This window comes from Pseudorca crassidens, chromosome 16 (genome assembly GCF_039906515.1).
Source record: "Pseudorca crassidens isolate mPseCra1 chromosome 16, mPseCra1.hap1, whole genome shotgun sequence".
Classification (NCBI taxonomy): Eukaryota; Metazoa; Chordata; class Mammalia; order Artiodactyla; family Delphinidae; genus Pseudorca; species Pseudorca crassidens.
Window position 1 is genome coordinate 71,192,858 of NC_090311.1, and position 19,404 is coordinate 71,212,261.

Below are 19,404 nucleotides of genomic sequence, written 5' to 3' on the forward strand. Positions count from 1 at the left end.
ACAAAATGTCTAGAAGCAGTAACCAACTCAGTGGCAAGGAGCACCCCTAGTCCCCAGATTGTGGTTTCTAAATACCATTTCCAAGAAAAAGAACCGGACAACCTTGGAGAGATGGCTGATTCCAGATCTGGTGCAGTAAATTCACAATTTAAGCCTGGAACATTCTGTCATACCAGAAAGCAAAGAAGCTCTCCCCATTCACTGGGGTCATGCCAACAGATAATAGGAGCCAAGTTAAAGGGACTCCTACTGGCCAAAGATGAGACAGTTTTGTGTATCAAAAAGTTTAATAACTATAATAGATTAAAACATATCAAATATATGTATTTTTTAATCTATGAGGTCACAATGATATATTTTTTAAAAAACCTCATTGGTCCTATTCGAAAGTTGTTAGGACACCAACCTCTCATTCTGAAATTTGATAAAGGGGGTAAAATCAAGCATTAATCCTGCCTTTCCTGTATTAACTATATTTCAGGGTAATCAGATAATTGACAAGGAAGACTTCTTCTTCATAGAAGAATTCCACTTAGTAACTATAGAAAGAATGATTGGATTAGAATACCTATACTTTGTAGCTAATGAAATAATAGCTCTAGGCAATGGTCATCAAGGGTTGCTAAAACCATGTGGGGAATGATGCATGGACCAGGCTGACAACATCTGAATCCGTTGGTCCATCTTCACATTACAAAAAATAAAATACAATAAGGTAAAATAAAATACAACAAAGAGAGAAGAGTGGGTCAAGCATCATAAGCCTCTGACGTGATATAATATTGCGTACACAGCATCACCTGTGAAATGTTCTTGACAAAAAATTGAACTTGATATGACCGATCATCTAGATATAACTCCTAGTTTACAGGAAACACACAGAGGATAGATGAACACGTCAAAGGACACCACCAGGATATAATCAGCCAACCTCAGAGTGGAGGATATTCGATAGGACACAAAATCCAGTTTCTTCAACAAATAAATGTCATATATATTAAAAAAAAGAGGGAGGGTAGACTGTTAGATCAAAAGGGGTTTTTTGAAACACCAGATGCAATATGTGGACTTTATTTGAATCCTGATTCAAAGAAACCAATTTTTTAACTATTGTGGAATAGTAAGAGAAAGTTGAAAATACTGAGAGCATATCGGATGATATTAAAGAACTAGTGTTAATTTTCTTGGCTGTAACAATAGTTTAAAAAAATAGTGTCCTTGTCTCTTAGAGATACATATTGAAATATTTAGGGGTGAAGTGATACCATGTCTAGTATTTTACTTTAAGATACTCCGATAGGTATGAGTAAAGCCTCGGAGAAAAGTTATAAATAAAACTGGCCATAGGCTAATAAGAGCTGAATCTGGGTGACAGGTACATGTAGGTTTGTTATAATATTTTCTCTAATTCTGTGTACGTTCAGAGCCTCTATAATACTTTTTTCCCCAAAAAAACAGCTAAATAAAAATGAACTTTCCAAGAGGTTCACTAAAACCGTAAAAAAGCACCTTTCCTCTTATATCATCAAAAAGAAAGTCTACTTAGGCCTTCAAATCCTCAAGCTGAGAATTTGACCCAGTAGTGATTCCCTTCTCTCCTTCCAATCCCTAAATATTGCCTGTTTTGTCAAGTGTTCAAGGCCAACTCCTATATTCATCAGAGAACACATGTCTACCTCATAAAGATGAAAGCCTTGAGTTGGGGTATCCTGCCTCAGTTATGTGTAGCAGGACAAAAAATAACTTTCTGAACCCTAAAATTTGGTCACCACTTGGAACAGAATTTGAATTAATTGACTCTCTACTACTATTAGAAGGACTTGGCTAAAAAAAAAAAATATTTTATATTTATTATAATAAAAATATTATAATAAAAATATTTTATTTTATATTATAATGAAAATATTTTATATTTATTATATTTTTTTTTATTTAAAAATAAACCAAGTTAACCTCAACAAATCATTAAAAGGTATTTATGTCATTAGCTTGGTGCTGGTATCTGAATGCTGATGAGCTGCTGCTCTCCTACCTTCTCCCTGAAATAGCTAAAGCCCTAGAACTTCACACACGATTTGCTTCCTTCCCCTGCCCCCAGCAGCCTCTGGAGTCCTTGCCTAATGGAAACAGTGCTCTAAGTTTGTACCCCTCCATGCCGATAAAGTATGGAATTAATTAGCATTACAGAACCTAGAAATCCACACATGGGAATTTTTTTGTTGTATGACTATATCATGTGTTAGACAGTGACACCTACTGGTGAAGTGTAACACTGTCAACTAGGACTACAGGATATTGTCCTAGTCAAACCTCTCAAACTCAGACACAATGGGGAAAAAAAGCCAGACTGAATTGAAAGAAATTCACAGTAGGAAAAAATATCACGTTAATATGCTTTTATTACCTTCAAATAGTCTAGGTAATTTGAGCTAGACTAAAAGTGAGGCCTCCTAGATCCTTACAGAAAGTATTTCTGATTAGGGCAGCAAATAGCCTACACTGCAATGATACTGCCTTAAATTGCAATTAATTCTTTTTTAATCAGGGTTTCTAAAGTTCTTAAAGCCACTTTGTTCCTTGGTAGACAAACATTTCCCAACCCTATCTCAGTGAATTTTTTAATTGAATTTTATTTTTTTAAAGTGATCCTAGGGGAATTCCCTGGTGGTTCAGTGGTTAGGACTCCACACTTCCACGGCAGGGGGGTACAGGCTCCACCCGTGGTCAGGGAACTAAGATCCCGCAAGCCACGTGGGGCAGCCAAAAAAAAAAAAAAAAAATTTTTTTTTTTAAATTTATGTGACCCTATTTGAAAATTCACAAATTCAAAACTTGTGGAAACCAAATTACTAAAAAAAAAATTTCTAAACTCAAATTAGATAAAAGATTAGGAGATTAAATTTGAGCACTGTAAATATGGAAAGAGGGGACTTCTAAGTGTGAGATAAATACTTCTTACCTCAATCAATTATAGACGGGAAGACTGAATGTTCTCGTTAAGGGATCAGATTGTAGGAACAAAAAGAATGGAAATGTGAAAAGCAAAATCCCATCCAATTCTCTCAAATGTCTAGCATGTCACAGGACTATCCATCAACTTGAGGCCTCATCAAAACTTCTCACTTCATTCAGGAGAATGATTTCTATACCTTATTCAAATAATTTATATAACTTAGAATTATTTACATATTTCTATTATAATATAAATGTATTTATATGGTGTAAAAATATATTTAAGTATATATCATATAAATACACTTATAAAACTACATTGTAAAATGATTTTAGTAATGAAATTGATGGGAAAATTAGATTCACTTTAAATAATTTGTTTTATAAAGTCCACTTGAGAGAATACACCAATATACTGCATAATGAGTGATACCTGAAACTAGAATTTCTCTTGCACTCAGTCTTCTCCCTCATATAATTTTCACTCAGATCGCTCATTCATTTCCTTCCTCACTACTTAACTGCATTATAATGTGAGGTATCAGGTTTTCTCAGGCTCAGTTCTGAACTCCCCTTCCCCTGCCCCTCCCCCTCCATGGTCTCTCCTCTTCGGAATCCTTCAAGACCCTCGTCCCTTCAGCGATGCTGTGAGAGCCAGCGTGGACTGCAGCACAGCCCAAAGCAGCACTAACATTTTACTCTCCTCTGCTGCTCTCTCCCCTCTCCTTTCCTTCACCTTCTAATCAATGCCGGAGGAGTGCTTTGATGAATCCCTTCTCAGGCCCTAAAGTCCCTATGTGCCAAGTTGCAGGATCATATAAGGAGCTGAAGGTAACGGAGATTGTGACAGCCTTCCCAGCTCTGGAGGGCACATGGGCAGCACATATTCATCGCAGTAGATGTGGTAAACACATCAATTTTGTGGCAAGAAAGTCCAAGCTGCAAAAAGCCAAGACTGAAAGGTTGGGTCTAAGGAAAAAGAAAGAGAAAAAGAAACAAACAAGGTCTCTGGCTGATGGATATTCTGCTAAATCCTTCCAAAGGAAGGAAAACCTGTTAATGACAGATCAGGATGGCAACCTTGCAGCTGATTTTTATTTTCTATTACCATCATCAAAGCATGGTTAATGTGTTCCCGCATGGGGCAGCGGGGCCCTTGCCACAATTAAAATCAGGAAAGGTTGACCATCTTGTGAGAGTTAAAGAAACATGGAAAGAGTTGGAGAACAAAGGAGAAGCTAGTGGGATAAAGAAACATTTTTTTAACTCATGATTGCTCTTTGGCTTGTCCTTGTTTAACACAGGATTGTGGGGTGGAAGGGTTCGGAATCTTGAAGTAAAACATTACAGTTGCGCTGAGTTTTTCAAGTCATTCGCTCAGGGAGTTGACCGCGAGAGAGTTAATTAGCATCACTTGGGAATGAGCAGGTTACACGCGTCGTAAAAGCCAAGGGAAGCCTTAAAAGAAGCGGATGTGGGAAGAGTCAGGGCAAGGTTGAGGGTTCGTGAAGACAAATGAGTTGAGCCTGCGAGCCCTTCATGAGCGGATGCGGAGCCTGACGAGTAGAATCTGAGCGAGTAGATTCAATGTTTTCTTTAAACAGCAGGGTGCCTGTTACCAAAAGCTGAGAACGCTCTCAGCTGTAAAGGCCTAAGGCTGCAATCCTCCGTACAGAAAGGCACAAATAAATCAGTGGTTCTCAAAGTGTGGTCCGGGGACCGGCAGTATCCCCTGGGAGCTTGTTAGAAATGGAAGTTCTCAGACCTCACACCTACTCACTGCATCAGAAATTCTGTTACTGAAACACAGCCACCTGTGTTTTAATAAGCCCAACAGATAATGCTGATATAAAGTATGGGAGCCACTGACTACTGGAATCAGCGACAGAAATGGTTCCAGAACTTTATTACAGTTAAATATGGACTCGAGGAGTCTTTCCCTTCCTGCCGCTACCCCGCCATCTAGGCCCCCATCACCTCATGCCTGGGCACCAAGTCCAGCCCAAATCTGGTCCTTACCTCCAGGCTCAGGCTCCTCCACTCAATTTCTCACAGCGCAGGCAGAGAAAGCCTTTTAAACCCAAATCCACTAGTGTCGCTCCCCTGATTCATGCGCTCCAGTAGCTTCCCATAGCATTCAGGATCAAGTCCAATTGGCGACCCGACTTCTGCTGGGTTAGCCACAGCACCCTCCCAAGCTGGAAGCTCTTTGCCTTCCAGGCTCCAGCCAAGCTGAACTGCTTTTAGCTCCTGGGATCCAACTTGCAGGCCATCACCCATGCTGCTTCCACTACCGGAGTCACTCTTTCCATCACTCTTTCAGTCTCTGCATCGGGCCGACCCGGAGGTAACTCGGTGGAGAGAAGAGGAAACCCCTAGGGCTTGAGCTGTTTGAGAGAAAACCAGGAGGAAGGGAAGGAAGGAGAGAAACTCCAAGCCAACAGAGTCCCAGCCCCAGCTGTGAGCCTGGTGGCCTGGGGGCTCGACTCCTGCCCTTCCCCCCCTTCAGCTTTCACCTTCTGCAAGTGTTCAGCTGTCCCTGACTTCACCTTTAATGCCCCCGGCCTCTTCTGGACTCTCTGGGCCCCAAATACAAAACACTCTCTGGAGATTAAGCTCCCGCTGGCTTCCAAGGTGATAATTGGCTTCCTGATGTGCAGGGCTTCTCAAAGTGTGGTCCTCAGACCAGCAGCAACTGCACCAGCTGGAAACTATGTAGAAATGCAAAGTATTGGGCTGCTGGACCTACCGGATCAGAAATTCTAGGACAGGGCTCTGCAGTCTGCATTTTATAAAATCCTCCAGATGACTTTTACGCACACTGAAATGTGAAGCTGACTGTCTCAAGTACTTGTGTTAGAGCCCACGCTCATGAAACACCAGCTGTCCTCCTGGGCCCATGAGGGGCACTACAATTGAGGCCTCTGGGCGATAATACTCCTCCTCCTTTTATGTAAACCTTGAGACCATCTCCAAGGTGAGACTAAAGATCAGGCAGGAGTCAGGCAGAGAGCGGCCCCTTGAAGACCACAGCGCCCATCAGATGCAATTGTATAGGCAGTAGTGACAATGGTAATTATAGCCACACTAGTAATAATCAAAAACAGTAAATACTGGTGATTTTTTTTTTTTTAAATTTTTGGCCATGTGGCTTGCAGGATCTTAGTTCCCCGACCAGGGGTCGAACCCACGCAATCAGCAGTGAAAGCATGGAGTCCTAACCACTGGACCGCCAGGGGACTCCCTGGTGATCATATACTAAACCCTTATGACATACTTTACTTATATATATCCAACAAATACAACCTCGGAAAGAAGAAATTATTATACCCCTTTAGCAGATGCAAAAACCAAGTCTCAAAGTGTTCACAGGATTTGTCTAAAGACACCCTACGAGGAAGCGATAGGTCAAGGACTTAACCGTGGGGCTGTCTAGCCCTGAGCCACTCGTTCTACTCTACTACTTATTTCTACAGAGGTGGTGCGGTGGTTACCGGAAGAGCCCTCTGCTCCCTGGGCCAGGCCCCTCTTCTAAACAAACATGGCAACATATTGAGTTTCTTTCTGTTCCTCCTGCCTTTCTTTGAGCCTCATTTTCTTTCTGTGTTTGCTCTGGGGCTTCTCTTCTCCTCACTGACCAATGACTATGAGGCAGTTTGCATTTTCTGTTGCCGTGCAGAAGGCGCAGAGAGCGATGTCGGTGTGAGAGAGAGGGCCTTCCAGATGAAATGCAATGTGTAAATGGAAATTGTCATTATTATCCCCTGAATAAACGCAGACAAGAGCATATTGGCTCTGGCAGAACTGGAAGGAAAAATTGGACTGCGAACAAAGGCGTTATTCATTTAAGGAACTGCCTGAATTTGCCTCTAGCAGTTTCCTCTGTAAACACCATCAACACCCAGGAATGCTTGAATTGTACCTAAATGCAGAGCTTAAATGTGTAAGAACAGAAACCCAGGCATTACTTTCGGCATCCAGGGAACTGTTTGCTTTTGAAATCTTCCAGAACAAAATAAAACTAGCGTACGAGACTTCCAAATTATAGGGGCCTAATATTTCTTATGAAATTCTTTCACAGAATATTGAATTGTTGACTTCTCCCCCACCCAAGACCAGGTATAATTTACAACTGACTGCTGGTGCAGAACACGATTGTGTCTGTACTTCTCCGTAACATGAACGTGGTTCTTGGGGTAAATGGCTGCAGCAAGGGATATCTTTAGGCAAAAGGGTGATTTGAGTGGCCAGGTCACAGCTGGGTAACTTTGTAAATGCGGCTGGTACAGTCGACTCTGGAGGAGAATATTTGTAGCTTTATGAACTCATTCGGGGGTGGAAAGCCCCTCACTCAGGCACCATGGTGGGAGGTATTCAGAGAAGGTGTATCTTGGACACCAGAATCAAATCAGTTATATTTCCCAGAAGGAAAATATATCAATGATTTTGGATGAGGTGATTCTAAGTGAAAAGCCGTCCCCCTCCTCTCCAGGTTCACAGGTTTTTCTAAATAATCTGGGAAAGTAAACATGGGCTTGTCAGTTCTCAGGAGCCTAGAAAACATTTGAGAGGAATCCTGGCTCTCTGAGTTGGATAAGCAGCCGTACCCCAGGCACCCCCCATTTACAAGGAAGAGAATAACGGAGGGGCGGAATTGCTGCTGCTGATTATAAACTAACCAGCCCTGGGGGGCAAACTGGTGGTAACTAGCATCTCCATGTGCCAGGAGAGGGCCAAGGCTTGAATCCCTTGCCAAAGTATAGAATAACAACAATGACAATGACCAACACAGATTAGGGTCTTACAGTGGATGGGGTAAGAACTTTATATATAGTCATTACAGATACTGTATGATTTAATCCTCTCAACAACCTTATTAAGTGACTTAATACTAATACTTCCATTTCATGAATGAGGAAACTGAAGCACAGTCATCTGCCCAAGGTAAGTAAGCTAGAAAGCAGCAGAAGCAGGATTCAAACTCAGTCGGGCTCTGGAGTCCCTGCCCCTAAGTGCTCACACGTGTCATCACAAGCTGTGGGAAGACGGAGGGCTTTCAAGTTTGGCACCATGGAAGAGAATGCCAGCTGAGTCACGGAGAGCAAATGTGAGCCTGAGTGAGCGACTTAACCATATTCCTTACTTGTAAAATGGATAAAATTCTGAACTAGCAGATTATCGTGAAGAAGTTACTTAGCACTTAGCGGACACGCAATAGTAAACAGTTTCTTAAGGTACGTCTTAAACTCACTGACCAGTTCCGGCTACGATCCAGCATTGGAATGGCATTTACCAACTCCAGACTACTTCTCTATCTAAAGCAGAGTGGGAATGACTGCAAACTATACAGGAAAGTATCATAAGCATGTACACACGAATATACACACAGACTGGGTTTCTGTAGAACTCAAGAGATACAAAGCACCTTCTCTATTCAAATCCTGTCACATTTAGCAGGTGCCTGGCACAGCTGGCTGAGGATGCAAACTTAATTATGAATCTGTCTTTTTGTGTTTTGGTTTGGTTTTTGTTTGTTAATTAATTTTTATTGGAGTACAGTTGCTTTACAATGTTGTGTTGGTTTCTACTGTACAGCAAAGTGATTCAGCTGTACGTATACACGTATCTCCTCTTTTTTGGATTTTACTCCCATTTAGGTCACCACAGTGAATCTAATTTTTATTTGGGGAGTGTCAAAGTTTACATTTGGAATGTCAGTATTATACCTATTTTATTTTAAACACATATCACTTTGTATACACAAATAAAGTAGTGTGTGTGTGTGTGTGTGTGTGTGTGTGTGTGTTTCCCCCAGGATGACTTTGTAGCAAATTAACCTCACTGCTACAGGCCATTTTGGACCTTTCCTTCGACTGGACTCCAATGATCCAAAACTACCAACAAATGATTTCACTTAAGTTGTATTTCTCTGGGGTTATTAAGATGACATTTTTGTTTCCCTTTTCCCAACAATTTAACAATTTTTTCAAACATGGCTAATGACCCTGCTTTTCCTCCTATCCTCTACCATATGCCTCACTGTGACACAACTAGAAAAGGGCATGAGATTCTGAATGATTTTTTTTTTCTTTCACAGCATGATCCATGAAGTAGTGTCATGCTTTCTTGTCTATTCCCATATTATCTGGCTTCTTTTCCTCTGTGTTGCTGGGGAGGAGAAGCTATTTCAAGAGTAGAGAATGGTGAATTATTTTTCAGATGCCTTCTTACCTTGTTAGACTCTAATCTCAATGGATTCACTTAAAATAACTTTCTGCTCATTGGGGTATTATTTTTGAGGAAATTGCCATTGTGGTATATTCCATCATGTATTTTTGAGTTCTGAAAAAAACACAACTTTCCAGAAAGAGCCCCTAGTATAATACCCGACCACCCTAGTTTCATTCAACATCTCCTGGTAAACTGTCCGTTGAGAAAAAGAAAGTAAAATGATTTTCTGTTTGTTAAGCTATTTTGATAGACGTGGTCAGAGACTCCAAGTCACTTCAATAAAAGGGAGGTTGGACATTAACTAGACTTACTGTGGTGATCACAGATAATCATTACATTGTACACCTGAAAATAATGTAATGTTATATGTCAATTAAACCTCAATTTAAAAAAATTCAACCCTTGATGTTTGGGAAAAAAAGAAAAGAGAAAGGAGGTAGAGCGGAGTATCCTAAAGTCATTATAAAAGGTACAGGAGTGTATTTCACTCCATTTTCCCTCCAAGTGTACAGAAGAGTCATTTCCTGTTATTTCTGGTCACCTCAGAGTGACCCTGTCCTCCTGGAAATAGTATGACTATGCCCTCTCCTATCTGAGACGGTCCCCACCGGTGGCAGCAGTGCATGAGGCAGGGCACATGTGCCCAGGTGACCCGCTCTGGCTATCACCAGAGGGAAGCCTTCGCAGCCAGGCCTGGGATAACTGTTGGAGGTCCCGCCTTGGGGCCTGGGCAGATGGTGGTGACATAGCAACGGCCCGGAGAACACAGCAAGAACGGGCCCAGAGACGAGGAGGAAGAGGGTTTCCCATCTGCACAGGTCAACTTTGTGGCACTTCTGAAACCTCCAGGGGCATTTCTGGGTGTGAATCTCACAAGAGAGGTCTGAGCCACACATAGCAGTCAGGGGACCTGCCTAGGCTATACAGCTTGGTGACGGTGGATGCTGGAACTTGACTGGAATCCAGTCGGTGTTAGCTCCGTCATGCACGCTGCCCATAATGCCCGCGTCAGGCCAACCAGTGAAGCTGTGAGGGGCGAGTGGCCTTTCTGGCCCTGACCTCTCTGCACCTGCTCCCCTTGCTTCCTGTTCTGCGGCTTCAGCTTGCAGACTTCCGGTGCCTCCTACTTTGTCCTCCTTTATCTTTATTAGAACTGTCTCAGGGAAGGATCCATTCCTAGTACCTTCCCCAGGGGTATACACTCAAGCAGCAATTCGCCAGGGCTGATGCAGGGGAGGAGGGTCATAATGATGAGAGTAACAGAACAATTTATGAGTATTATTTTATGTTTGTCCATGCTGGGTTTTTCCCTGTACCTTTCTAAGTCTATGCAGACTGTTCTTCTCTCTACCCCACTGAACATCTGCACTGAAAGACTGAACGCTACACACAACTTCTATTCCTGGGTCTTTCAAAAGCAGGAACTCTTACAATAGAATTGTAAGATAAAATACACAGTGATTGGTTAAATTTTTTAAACTGCAGATAAGTAACCGTTTTTTAGTGTAAGTATGTCCCAAGCATTGCAGGGGATGTACTTAGACTAAAAAAATATTCATTGCTTATCTGAAATTCACATTTAGCTGGGTGACTTGTTTTCATTTTTGCTAAATCTGGCAACCCTACCACAGGGTGAAGGCAGAGAGCCTCTGCAAACATGGCAGCAGCCGAAATGGGGACCCCCTCAAGCCCAGGGCAGATTCTGAGGGCCCCTCATGGAACCGGGCCTGAGCCCAAGTCTCACACAATGAAGAGGGTGCAGGACCTCAGTGGAGAGGGGCTAAGTACTGTCCCGCAGGAGGCTGGACCTCTGGCCCCAGGCTGTGCTCCAGGGCTCCCAGGACCAAGCAGAGCAGAGGTGCCCACATTCCCCTAACATCAAACAGCCATATGTGCTCAGACAATTAGTTTTTTCTCTATTAGGCCACAAGGACAGAGATGGGGGTGGTCTAATCATGACTGAGAGCATGATTTCCAGCATGAAGGAGACTTGAGGGTATATTTAATTGAATCTCAAGGAAATGATGTGACATTTCGAACATCCAGTTTTGTGGGGAAAAAAGTTCATACGTGCAAAATAATAATCATTATTGCTGAACATTAAATATTCCCTACGTGACGCACACCATGTTAAGTGCTTTATGTACAGTATTTTGGTCTTCGTATTACAAAATCATTATGGAACAAAAGGAGGGGGTCCTCTGTTAATGGAGCATCAGCCTTGGGGAGCATGTGAGGGAGATCGCAGGAGTGGGGGACAGAGGACACAAAGCAGTGCCCGGTTCACTCATTGATTAGCCTGGCTCCCGCCCAAAACACAAATTCCGATCTAAAGGAAAATATTAGCTCAGAAACATGCTTCACTGAATAGATAAAATATTTGTTTCTGGAGCCAGCCTTCTGTCAACCTGCCTTGCCCTTCCTGTCAAGAGGCAAAAAAGGGTTAGTTCTGATGTGAATGTTTAACTTCCTTGCTTCAGACGTATGTTTTAGACTCAAGACTCAGATCTTGAGGCCTTTCACATGACCGGCTTAAGTCCTTCCAAGGTCTGTAACCCCGTAAGAAACAACCTGGATTATCTTTGGGTCAAGGTTTCAGTAAAAGCATTATATTCTGCAAGTAATATTCACTTGAAAAAGAAACTTTGCTTTATCATGTCCCTAGGCTGAGAAATTTGTTCATCTAGGACTCAGTGTTCCTTTCTCCAATAATAAGACGCAAATAGCCATTGGCCTAACTTGGAAACATTTTATGCACACACACACACACACACACACACACACACGCACGCACGCACACACCCGTGTGCGCGCGCGCGCGCGCGTTAGTAAGAAGATTTGAAATGGCTTTTCTTTCACCACATGCTGAAAAATAAATCGCGGCCATCCAATAATCTGGCACCTGGTTTTGCAGTCTCAAGTCATCTTCAACTGATCACAAAAAATCATCATCATCACCTTGTCAACAATGACTGGCATTATAAATGTCTGTCTATAATTAGAAGGCTTACAAAAGGGGAAGGTCACAAAGAGAAGGTTCTTGATTCCTGAACAGAGCCTCAGCAATTCTGCTCTGAAGAGGTTTTACCATTTAACCTGACAGATAAACTCCTTATCAAAATTAATTGGAAAAGAGGTTTTTTTAGGAAAGTTTTCTTCTATACAATTCATTGCCAAGCCCGTAGTCTCTAGTGCAGAAACCTGATACTGCACTCTAGTTCAACAGGAGGTTGGTCTTAAATATCTCAATACAAAGCATTTTGCAGAGAGGGAGCTCCGCGTCCACAACAACAAAGGCGGAGATGATGGGTTCATCGTGAAGGAACCAGGAGGCGTATCTATGTCTATACAACGTGTAATCCCATGAAGATCCCGCAACTTTGACCTTTTTAACGTTTTTACCACTCTATAGAATGCAATCAGTTAAACGCAATTTTCCCTTTGGTAGAAATAACTAAGATCCAGACCTTTTCCCACCTGGATGGATTCTTCAAGGTCACAAAAACTTTATTTCTCTCTGCCTTTTAAAAACAATGTATTCGCTCTGAGCTAGGTTTCTCACTGTTGGAGACTGGAGTTACAAACATGGAGGCAGAAAAGACTAGACTGTAACACTAACAGCATGAACTCAGGGTTTTTTACATACAGAGAGACAGAGAGAGAAAAATACATATAATTTCTGTCCACCAAAGGAATTAGAAACAATAACAATCCCATAGTAATGAATACACCCAAACCCAAATTCTGTTACTATGATCCAGTGCTGTTTGAACAGAAAGCAAATTCTAAGGCTGGGGCAGGGAAAGTACCAAATGATCCCAGAGGAGTATAACACTCCAGAAAGTAAGAGTTCAAAGAATGACAGAGACTACCAAAAGGAGGCAATTTGAAGGGACTCCCAGAAGTAAAATCAGGAACAATTTAAGCATAAAATAAATCATGACAGTAGTGGGTTGTAACTTATAGAAATCCATGAGCCCATACTGATGTAGGCAAATGAATACACAGATGGGGAACCAGAAAAGCTCTTCCTTACAGTAATATAGACATAGCAGCACAAATACCGAAGCAACCACAGATGAGAAAATCATCAACGGATGCTCAAACTATCAGATCAAAGTTTGATAAGGAATATGATATTTACGCAGCCTCCAAGTACCTCCCCATAAAATTCTTGTTAATTACAAAGGGGAAAAGTCATAATTTTACATTGAAGAAGTCTAGTGGACACCGCCTAGTGCTATCAATGTTAACATCACCGACACCTTGTTCCTCCTCCTGCAATGTACTGAGGAGGCTACGACCAAATTTCTCTCTTTCCAAAAATGTGTCACCGGAATCTAATCATAACGAAACACAAGATAAACCCAAATTGAGAGACATTCCACAAAACAAATGGCTTGTACCCTTCAAAAATGCCACAACCTGAGAAAGACAAAGAAAGTTAAAGAAGTGTTTAAAATGAGAAGACAGTTATAGAGAAACCTAAGTGCAATGTATGAATCTGGACTGGATCCTGCACTGGGACAGAAAAAACACGTAAAGAATGTGATTGAGACAACTCACAGAAGCTGATTATGGACTGTTGATTAGCAGAATGTATTGTATCAACGTTACATAACATGATTATTTCACTGTGATTATGTAAGAACTCACCCTTTTTCATGGGAAATATACAATGGAGTGTTTAGGAGTAAAGGAGCAAAATGTCTCCAACTTACTCTCAAGTGGTTCAGAAAAAATGTACTTGCACGCGCACGCACGTGTGTGTGTGTGGGGGGGGACAGAGAGAGAGAGAGAGAGAGAGCGCAACTGGGGCAAGATGTAAACATCAATGAATCTGGATAAGGTGTAAGGCGATTTCTTGTAATACTATTTGCATAACTTTTCCAAGTTTAAGATTATATCAAAATAATAATTTGCAAAAATCTATCCATTTTTTCAAGGTCCAACTGAATCCTTACACGCTCCATCAAGCCTTCTCTTGCCGCTACAGAATGACATCAAAGATCATAGAGTCTTATTGCTGGAAGAGTCTAGATACTTCCTCCAGAGAAATCCTGTAGGATGGCGGGTCTGCTTTATTCAATGGTTAATGAATCCAAAGGCTTCTGAGGAAGTCGCTCCTCTGGTCTTCAAAATCTTCCTTTATCATTTATCTCCCCAGTTCTATGGTAAGCTTCTTGAGATCTGAAAACGTGTCTTCCAAGTTCTGCAACCTCTGACCACAATTCTGACCCCTGTACACAATTCTAAACAGCACCCTGTTCTTATACCATCATAGCACTTATCTTGCTGAACTGAATTAGCTACTTTCTATCTCCCTCACCACCTCCAAGCTCCTTGAGGGCTGAGATTGGGGGTGAGGTATAGGGACTCATTATAATATTTGCTGAATAACTAAATGAGTAAAAATGGTTTAATTTTTGGCAGTCAACACCTCTTGCGAGTTTCTACACTATTTTCAGGTAATCTGCCGTAAAACCACTTGGGGTGCATGTAAGCTGTGCAGATTTCCAGGACCCACCTGGACTGTAACGAATCTTCTGGGGACAGGTTCTGAATGTCAAATTTATAAAAACATTCTTCAAGCAACTTTAACGCGCATTAACTTTTAGAATCACAGATCAAGCAGAGTGACGCCATTTCCCATTATTCACGTCCCTTCATTTCCCCCTTTTCCATACTCCCCCCCTAGTATAAAAATCCCCACAATGACACTTGCTGAGATCCTGGAGTTTCTATTCAGTTTACACTCACCCTATTGAAGTGTGTGTGGCCTTTGCTAATTTGGCTCCCAGATAGCTTCCAAAGAGTACCTCTTAAAGAACTCCACAAGCCCCTGTGTCTGTCTAAAATTCGAGGCTCGTCGGTGCCAAAGAAGCAAAGTTATATATGTGGGAGGAAATGCAAAGGAAATACATTTGACCATAACCAAAGTTTTACTGAAAAAAATAACAGAAAGACAGCATGCAGGATAAAATACAAAAATAGATGAAGATCTGCTTTCCACCTCTAGTTCAACCAGAAAAGAAAGGCTTTCATCTAGAAAAACAATGACTTTGGATTAAGCCAACTGTTACATGTACTTACATATCCCTTGAAGTGTTAGTGGTACCTTCAAAGTTTTAAAAAGGGTGGGGTCTGAAGGACGCTTATGGTTGTATCAAGTTTCACTGAAGATCCTAATAAGGTGATATTTTTAGTCTATGAACAGAAGGCTGTGGGTTAATACAGCCTGTATATAAGCTATTAATAACCTCTTTGCAATCTATGTGATTCTAGATGAATAGTAAAAATAAGACATTCACTTCTCTTCCTATCTCTTAAATGTCATTCCTTTATCATCATCTTTTAAGGTTTATGAAATGAAAAGACAGACAAAAAAATATCAATGGACAGCATCTTGAATATGTGACATAAATTTTCCTTAAGTAATTTACTAGTTTATGAAGCCAAGGGAGATAAAGATCCCAATGTAAGTGAAATAAACTGTGTGCATATTTAAATAATTCATATTTTAATTAAAATTGCCAATGGAACATTGGGATATTCCAAAATCATGTTGACCAACACCTACTTTCATCAGCTTAAAAAAGAAAAGGAGTTACCAGATGCAACTTTGCAGGGCTTTTGAAGGTCCCCAAACTGTGGAAACGTTGATCACGTGCTTTCACCCTGTGCCCGGTGCTATAATTACCTCTCAGTGTCAAGAGGAAGAAATACGCACTGAACAGCAGGTACACAGTGGGTTTCGCTGCCTGAGATGTAATGAGGATTTCAGATGCAACACACTAATACTTGTTTTATTACTGTAGTCAATTGTCCATGCGTGTTGTGTGCACTGGCTAAGTCTTGTCTCTTTCATTAGCTGAAGCAATTAACATACGTTCAGCCTTTTAAGTACTATCTCTTTATGCTTTCTACTTGTGTAATTCAGTTTGTAATGATTAAAATAATTTTTCAATAGCGATGTCAGAGCTTAATGAAAAAATATACAGCACTAAAGCGAGAAGCATTTGTAAACATTTTTAGAAGGATATTGTTTGTTATTACACAACACTGTAGCAGATGGCTATAAAAAGCAGCTCAAACTCAAAAACTAGCAGAGAGACAGACCTCCGGGGATTGGGGGAAAGGGGTGGAAGGAGAAATTTTGTTCTTTTGAAAGAGAATTTAACGCCTTGTCAGAAATAGCTTTCTGTCTCTCTTTTGTTTCCTATGGTTAAAGACCAAATATGGGCTACTCTTTTCAATGAATGACTCAGTCCTGTTCAACCTTCTAACTATTGAGCACCTACCTATCTTGTGCCAGGCCCCAGGCTCAATCTTTTACGTACAGCCTCTCATTCAATCACAGAGACTGAAAAACTAAGACACAGAGGGATGAAATAACTTTCCCAAGAGTCTCACTGCAAGTCAGTCATGGAGCTGGGATCCATCCCACACCCAATTCCCTTTTACTACCTGGCAGAGTGGTTAAGGAGCCAGGCTGTGTGGGCTCTGCTTCCCTGCATATTAGCTCTGGGACTTTGAGCAACTTACCTAACCTTTCTGAGCCTCAGTGCATTGTCTATAAAAATGGAGATAGTAAGAGAAACCCAGCTCATAGCATCGTTGTGAAGATGAAATCAGTTAACATGTGCCAGGTGCTTAGAAGCATACCTGGCGTGTGGCAAGCACTCACCAAGTATCTGCCCTCATTATTATTCCTATTCCTAGGCTCTACTGCCCAGCCTGTGTCATCTGTTCCTCTGTTTCGGGACTAATTGATTCTTTGTTTTAAGCAAGACATTATGCTATTATGATGCCTATTAGTAAATGAACATGTGTGTAAATGGTCTTAGAGATGATTATTTCACACTTGTTACATGTCATCATCAGAATCCAGATTTAATCAACTTTCTGAACATCCTTCCTAATTGAACAAGTGATTAGCCTTTTTAGTGGGCAACCATTTCAACAGACATATTTTTAAATTCTTTTTCACTTCTGTGGGCATGACATGCTAATTCAGTCTTCAGCAGTTAGACATACGTGATTAGGTAAAGTAGCTCAGATACTGAGAATACTGCGTGATGTTTCCTTTAGATCTCCGGTCAGCACTGAACAGAAAAAAGCCAGTCCCGATCTGTGGTGACTGTCTACATTTCTTACTCAGGCTGGCGACTTCCTCAAAGTAAACTCTTACACTGCTCCCTCTGCCTATACAATGCATAGTACCCCCGGCCCCGATTCTGTATTTGACACCTTCCTGCTCTTCCTCAGAGACCTCACTTAAATGTTTTCTCCGCCAGGAAGCCTTCCAGACCTGCTTTTCTTTTCCAGATGAAATCATCTCTCCCTCATCTGAACGCCTGAGGCAGAAAACACACATTTTCCTCCAATCACTATCCTCTCTTTCTACTTGCTTAGTGAACTGCCAGGTTGCAGGCACATGGCTTTCTAGAATAAAGACTCTATCAAATCCCCTTGCAGCTAGGTGTGGCCAGCCATGTGACCGTGGTTTGGTGAATAGGATGTAGGCAGAAGTGTCATGTGCTACTTCTACTCTGTAGAGAGCAGGCATGCCATTGTTTCCTCCTTCCCTCTTTCTACTTGCTAGAATGGATGTGATGGCTGGTGCTTGAGCAGCCACTTTAGACCACGAGGTGGAAGTCAAGTGTTGACGATGGCAGAACAACTAGGTACAAAGAATCTGAGTTCCTGGTGACCGCTGAGTCACCAGGCAGCCTGGACTACCTACCCCCCAAAACTGTTTACAGGAGAAAGAAATAAACTTCCATTTTCTGCCATTTGCATGTGAAGCCATGCTTGACTCATTCACCTCCTTTAGCATTTTGTATTATTTGTACCTGTATCTCTTGTACAGCACTCCCAATACCACATTATATCTAACTGCAAGTACAGCTGCTCATCTACTAGACGTGAGTTCCCAGGCGTAAGGACTGCTCATTAAGCACTTACCCTGGCGCCAGGCTTTTACCACATAGAGTAAATGCTTCCTGCATAAAGATAACTTGAATCAAAGCGTGTTGACCAAAACCACAAGTCCTATTGACACTAAGTCATGCACATCTTTTTTGTATAAGCCTAAAGATCTTCTTCGTGCACAAGAGAAAAGGAGCACAAAATGTTTTGTCTGTGGTGGTTGTACCTATTCCATCGCTTTTATTTAGAATGACTGTTCTAGTTAAGAGATCGAATTCTCTTGTTTCAGGATTATCGTGTGTTTGGAGGATCTGGCAACAAAATATCACATCTGGCTTAAGAACACTGTGATCCGAGGAGATCATCCTCTTGAAGAGAAGGACTTAGAGGACTGGTGGCTGTGAGGGAGCAGAGGTTCTGTCGCGTGATTCTGACATCTGACCCAAGGTTCTGCAACACGGCGATAAGAATTCTGAGACTTAGCCTGTGTCCTAGGTTTAACCGCTTACTGTCTATTTCTACACTTAGCCTAAGTTCCTACCCAGAGTTATAGTCCAGAGATTCATTGAAATAGAGAGTGTACATTATTTGAAGTAATCTATATTACTATGAACCACAGCGTTTTAAACGTAGCAAGAACGGGAAATTTTAAGCTTGAAAGCAATGTTTTGGCAGAAAGTAATGTTTTGGGAAATATAGGCTTTGAGTTTTTTTAAGAAGAAAACAATCAACTAAGAGAAAAATAGAATGTCCTGGGCATGAGGGCCGTATGGATTTCTCCATTCTCTGCTCTGATCCCGTGACTCTATGGTCATGTCACAGATCTGAAATGACTACATGAACTCTGTAAACAGGCATTACTTCGACGGCAATTCAAAACTGAACTCTAGAATTAAGCGCTTAACTCAGTGAAATTTCCAAACACTGTTGACATCACGAAGCTCTTCAGAAGGCTTTGAGTGGGAAAGAAAAAAGGTTTGTCTCTATTTACGAGCCAATTTTGCCTACTTTAGAAGAAAAAAATAATGATCTTTTGGGTGACAAATTTTTTTTAAGATATAAGTGTTACACTGAGTTGACTGTAAATTTTTAAATGGCAATGATGAATGAGCCATGTACTTTTTTCTCAAATTCACACTTGGCCAATGGTGAGAATCCTTTCAAACTGCTTCCTCTGAACCAGGGTCACTTTATCCAAAGGGCAGAGAAAAATAGAATTATTTAATATAAGAGCAGCTGCAGGAGAATGCCCTCACCGCCTTTCCGAGGCCCAAGACAAACTGGAAAACA